This window comes from Carcharodon carcharias, chromosome 12 (genome assembly GCF_017639515.1).
Source record: "Carcharodon carcharias isolate sCarCar2 chromosome 12, sCarCar2.pri, whole genome shotgun sequence".
NCBI lineage: Eukaryota > Metazoa > Chordata > Chondrichthyes > Lamniformes > Lamnidae > Carcharodon > Carcharodon carcharias.
Window position 1 is genome coordinate 131442900 of NC_054478.1, and position 6000 is coordinate 131448899.

At 46.1% G+C, this 6000-nt stretch overlaps 1 protein-coding gene across 2 annotated transcripts in view; it reads right to left on the minus strand.

Moving 5' to 3' along the window:
• col6a2 (collagen, type VI, alpha 2) overlaps positions 1 to 5660 on the minus strand; it is a 90725-nt gene extending 85065 nt beyond the window's left edge. The window contains exon 1 of one of the 2 annotated variants that reach the window (XM_041200477.1): positions 5408 to 5660. The gene's annotated coding sequence lies outside the window, so the exon portion shown is untranslated. Of the gene's footprint in view, positions 1 to 5403 lie in introns of both variants that reach the window. The other variant, XM_041200478.1, reaches the window with a different exon arrangement.
• Positions 5661 to 6000: the final 340 nt, after the last annotated feature.

A 6000-nucleotide genomic window follows, 5' to 3' on the forward strand; every position in this document is an offset into this window, starting at 1 on the left:
GACAAGGTTTGAACAGCAGTGTTTCTCAGTTACAAGGCCCTCAGGAGTATGCAGCATGCCCCACTCTTTCGGGACTGCAGGGCTATTGCATCGCCTAAATGCCAAGGTTTGACCCAGAGTCAGCACAAACTGACATGCTACTAAGTACTCCTCCCTGGTCTACACAAGAAGGCAGCTTGTCATTACCTGAAGCTGAGCCAAATGACTGGAAATAAACATTCCCCCTCCACACACACACACACACACACACACACACACACACACAACAGGCCATAAAAGTAGAATCAGTGATTCTTCCGCTGGTTCCAAAAACTATAAGACCACCATTCCCCAGAATTGGCCTAAGAGATGGAGCGAGAACATTAATTGCAGCAGATGCTGAAATAGGCCCAAAAAGAGCCCACCCCAACCCCCCAACAACAGACGTGAATTGCCACCCAGGTACAAAACACTCTAGAAGTGGGCTGGAGCACAACAGAGAAATGGATTTATTAGAGTCTGTTCAAGGGATGTACGATCTATCCTTTGAGAGCCAGGCCCCTGTCAGAAACCTTTTGAGCTTCAGTCTGACAGAGGGGCTGAGGATCTCCCCAGTTGCTAGTGAGAAATGGACACCAGCTGCTTCAAGGTTATCCTTGGGAGAGAGGCAACCGAGAAAGGTTCTCCGTTTACAAGAGAAACAAGAAGGCCAATATGGTAAAAGCCTCACAGGAGATACAGTGCAGGAGGAGCAGGAGCAGGCTCTCAGTACTGTTTATTGACCGACTTGATCAGGCCAAGGGTCATGTCAGCTTCCAGAAGGCCAACAACAGGGGACTTGCGACAACCTCTGTGAGGTCAGGGATCACATAGGACCACGTGGGCAGGAGGAGGCCACTCAGCCCCTCGAGCCCCAGTCAACTACATCATGGAAGACCTGTGTTCTTAACTCTATGTAGCAGCCTTGGATCCATATCCATTGTTACAAGGATGTGCTTTTTCAAAGAAACAATTCCCAATTTTTCCTTTTTTGGCTCGATTTCTTTTTGAATAACTGGGACCCTCTAAGAAACAGTGACGAAGTTGCCCAGACCGGCTACAGTATATACAATCTCACATTCCACCAGGTGGGATGGTAAAAAAAGACACTCAACCCCCTGGGGGGGGGGGGGGCGGTGGCATGAAAAACCCCATTGCCTGTTGGCTTCACACCATCCTGAGCTTTTTCAAATGTTTCTGAAATTAGGCATCAAAATACAATGACCTGTTCTGAAACAATAACTGCAGCTGACATGAACTAGTGGCATTTCTCTGGAATTTACAGCCAGCAGGGCACTTTAAGGACAGCTTGCCAAGCAGGAGAAAGAGGACAAAAGACAATGCTGAACTGAAACAGGCTGCTGGAGCTGCATTACCCTCTCTGTCCCTCTCTCTCTCTCGTAAGTGCAGTGCCCGGTTTTGCAAAGTGACCATCCTGAGCAGGGCAATTTACTGTGCACTGGGACCTTCAGGGAATAAAACGTGGAAATCTGCTCCATACAATTGCATCCAGGAAGCCAACTGAACAAAATAACTGCAACATGGAATCACCACATCAAGACTAGCCAAGGAACAGCTAACTGTATCTTCCTCTGTTTTATTTTTCATGAATCCTATAAACCTTACTCTGCTTTCTGTTCTGGGGCGTGGGTGTGTGTATGTGTGTGTGTATGTGTGCACGCCCAGGCAAATGTGTGTCATGCATGAATGGTGTTTGTGGTTTACCTAGCTTTTTTAATTCGGGAAAGAGTTTCAATAAACTTATCTTGCTCTTCGCTTAACCTAAGAAAACCTGTCGGAACAATTCTTTACAATCCGTAGTGTAAATAGTGAGACTCTCACTGAATCGGCAAAGCTCATCCTTTTGAAATTCTGAAAGAAATCCTGTTATGGTCGGACCTGGGCGTGGGAGAATAGAGGAATCATTTCACCCTTCCTCACGCAGTCCTAACACCATTAATACTCTTACCTCCCAAAAAAATCTATCAATCTCACTTTTGAAATTTTCAACTGAACCCAACTTTTCTTGGGGGCGTGGATGGGCAAGTTTGAGATTTCCAGTACCCTTTATGTCAAGATGTTGCTTCCAAACATGACCCCTGAATAGCCCAGCTCCAGTGTTAAGGTTAAGCCCTCTTGTTCTGGACTCTGCCACCAGAGGAAACAATTTATCTCTATCTAGTCTGTCAAATCCTTTAATCATTTTAATTCCTTCATTTAGGGAACGACAGTCTAATCTATGCAATCTGTCCTCATAATTTAACCCTTTCAGCCCCAATTCAGAAGAGTCAGACTATCTGGGCTTAAGTCAATGACAAGGCTCATCGAGGAGTCTAATGAATGTGCACCAGGGTTGTGTATCTGGCTTACATACATTGCAGCAATATCCAGAAAGACTCTTAGCTAACTGAACTATACTTGGCTGAAACTGACCCTGAAGACAAAGGGCTGGATATTGCTGTGTTTGGGTAGGGGAATGGGGACAGGGGTTAAAAGAAAAAATAAATCCACACCGTGAGAGTAACAGGTGCAAGCCAGAAACTGGAATGGTACCTGATGCCCAGGTACCCCTCATGGGCAAGTCAGCCATATCTCTCACCTCACTCTCACCTTTCAGTCAGAAGGTTGCAGATTCAAGTCCCACTCCAGAGACTTGAGCACAAGATCTAGACCGACACTCTCAGTGCAGTACCGAGGGAGTGCTGCACTGTCAGAGCTGCCGCCTGTTGGATGTGACGCCTTGTCTTGCCTCGCAGCTGAGCATAAAATATTCCCTGCCGCTATTTGGAGGGAGAGCAGAGGAGTTCTTCCAGTGTCAATGGTTATCTTTCAAACAAAATCACTCAAAACAGATTTACCTCTTTGCCACTTGTGGGACTTGCTGTGCCCAAATCAGCTGCTGTGTTTCCTACATTATAACAGTGACTGGACTTCAAAAAGTGGGACGTCCTGAAACCATGAGAGGGGCTATATAAAAGGAAGTTCTTCCTTTCATGTCAGCAGGGCCAACCAGGTGGGGCCAGAAGTGTCAAGCTGACTCCAGTCATTTGGCAGAATGCCTCATCACCAGAACTTTCCAACAAGAACCAAGACATAGTTTGGCGGGTGGTGAGAAAGGCCTTCCCCGTCAGATCCTTCCAACACGCCAGGAGTCTTACCCCCTCGGCACGTTGCCCTCGAGGTGGGTGTGGTGGGGACGAGACCATTGTTCACCTCCTTGTAGATTGTGCCTTTGCAAAGAAGGTCTGGAGAGAGATACAGTGGTTTTTGTTGAGGTTCATTCCGAGCAGTTCTGTGACACAGGACTCTGTGCTCTACGGGCTGTTCCCAGGGACACACACCGAGACAAACATCAACTGCAGCTGGAGGATCATCAGCTCGATGAAAGACACTCTCTGGTCTTCCAGTGCAAAGAGTTGTCCCTGACTGAGTGTTGCAGACTGGCACATTCCAAGGTCCAGGACTACTTGCTGAGGGACGCACTAAAGCTTGGGGCAGCCACTGTAAAGGTGCAATGGGGAAAGGTCACTGTCCAAGACCTTTCTGCCACAGTGCACCGAGGGGCTAGGAACTGTCGAGAGCCCCTTGGGCTGTACAGCTCAAAATGAATGTCTGCAAATGATTGTAATATTCATTGATTGTATTGATGCACCTCGTGATACATGTGTAAAAGTTGAACCTGATTGTACCTTTGTGATGGTGATTTTGAAATGGTTTGGTATGTTCTTCCAGATATTTTATGAATAAAGTATATTTTTCCAAAAAAAAAGACTCCAGGTTCCTGAGCATGCCTGTGTGGCCCCAACAGAACCAGGCCCCACTCGCTCACTCTGTCGTGGATACACATTTGGCCGAGCACCCACTCACAGCCATGTTGCCTGCTGGCATTATTTGAATTAGCTGCCACCCCGCGCACATCACCCACTGTCCTTAACCCACAAGGAAGACTGTTCTCAGTCTACTGAACTCACAGACTCCTGCCAGGGCGTTACTGACCCACCTCGTCTTCTGAACCGTGCCCCGGTCTGCTCTTGTAGATGGACATCGGGACAGCAGCAGCCGATTACAGGCACAAAACCTAATTGAGGCGGGGGGTGGGGGGGGGGGGGGGGGCATGTCAGAGGCAAGGGACCCTCAGTCACACTGGCAGTGTCCCCTCACAACCACTATCAGACCTGGGGAAGGAGTCCGGATATCTCAAACTCACCCCTCTGCCAAGGACCCCACTGATCGTGTTCACATTTGAAACTTCCTGATCAGTTTGCAATGACATTCCTAATAACACGGTACTGTAAGCAAAATTACAGCGGTAGAATTAATAACTAATAGAAACACTTAAACAATCAATAGAATATTAAATGAACAGCCCTCGCACTCTGTTCCCGCAGGCTATAACGAGTTAATAAAGTATCGCACCATAATAAATGACATTACTTGGAGCTGCAGTGCACAGTGAAGACACTAGAGGACGCAGAGCTGCAGGGAATGTTCCTCCTGCAGCCCAGAACAATTGTTTTAATATAAGCCTAAAACATTTTTTTAAAATAATAATTGTTCTAAAATGCTAAGCTGGAGATCCACCGACGGAGTGGCTTGTTGGAGTCGAACATCAGGAATCTGCCCCTTCAAACTGGTATAAATTCAGATTTAAAAAAAAATAAATAAAGCTTTAACAAGGAAAATGTGCATGGTCTCGACTTCCATGCAGTAACAGCTCATCACAGTCATTGCCAAGAGGCTTCACATTCTGAACAATTGTTTCATTGCTTTTCTAGATGTTGTATTTTGGAATTGAAAGAGCAATTTCAAAGGCAAAACGGGGATATATAAAAAAAAACTGGCCTGGCAATTGGGTGAGAGTTACTGCAGCAGGACGCTTGCAGCTTCGCCTCTACCCAAAGGCATGGCAGCATTTTGCACAATTAACCAGTCAGTCTTTTCAGGTTGGGGACACGGTCCCGCTTTAAGAGAGCGGCACCGTAACTGTCATCGTCCAGCGGTCCTTAAAGGGTTAACGAAACTGATAAAGGGCACATCTGTAATTGGTAAAAAAACAAGTAATGCAAAGCCTTAAAACATTACAGCGTTCAACAAGACAGAAATCCAAACAAGCAGTCAACATTCATTTTTTTAAATATTAAAAAAAGTAAAACGGTATTGGCGCCAGTAAGATGTGGGTTCAAAATTGTGATTAAACTGATCAATTTGATGGAAGAATTCTTAGCTCCGATCTCATCCCACCAATTTATAAATCTCCCCTTCCACTTTTTTTTGGGGAGGGGGGTAGTAATTGCTTGTAAATCGCTTGAGGCTAAAATCTTATTTTTTTTTAAACTAACTTTTCTCTAAGTTTCGGAGCCACACAGACAGAACAAAGTTTACTACCTGCCTTAATGGTCTGAACTTTCCCGTGAAAAGACACCGAGATCTTCAAAAAAAAATTAATGTTCCTTCAGCAGTCCGTCCTGGCCCTTTCTTTTCCACATGATCCACCAACAGCTAAGACGAGAAATGGGGAACAGTACGATTTTGGGGGAATTTTTTTTTTCAGTGCAAGTAAAGAGGAATGCACCCAGCTTAGAGTTGGGCGTCTCTAGACTGGGAGGAACTCAGAAAGTAAAACTCTGTCCAACTCTCTCTCGCAACGCTCCCAAACTGCTTTCCAAGTTCCATTCCAGGTCCTCCTCTCAAACCCCCCATCTAGGGTCCCAATCTTTCCCTGGCAATTCCAGCCTTCGCTCATTAAGCGGCGCTGTCTCTCCAGTCATTCGCCCACAGTCAGCACCCATTGACAGCTGAGAACGCACTGGTCTCCATCATTGGCTTCAACAACCCTCCCAACACGGTCTTCCTGGGTATTTTTTTAATGTCCCGAACGGATACGGCGAGATCTGTTGCTGGAAAATGTCTTCTGCATAAAAGTCATGTGGTGTCAGTATTCAGCTGATTACAGGAATATGCAAGCAGCAAAGCAAAATTTGC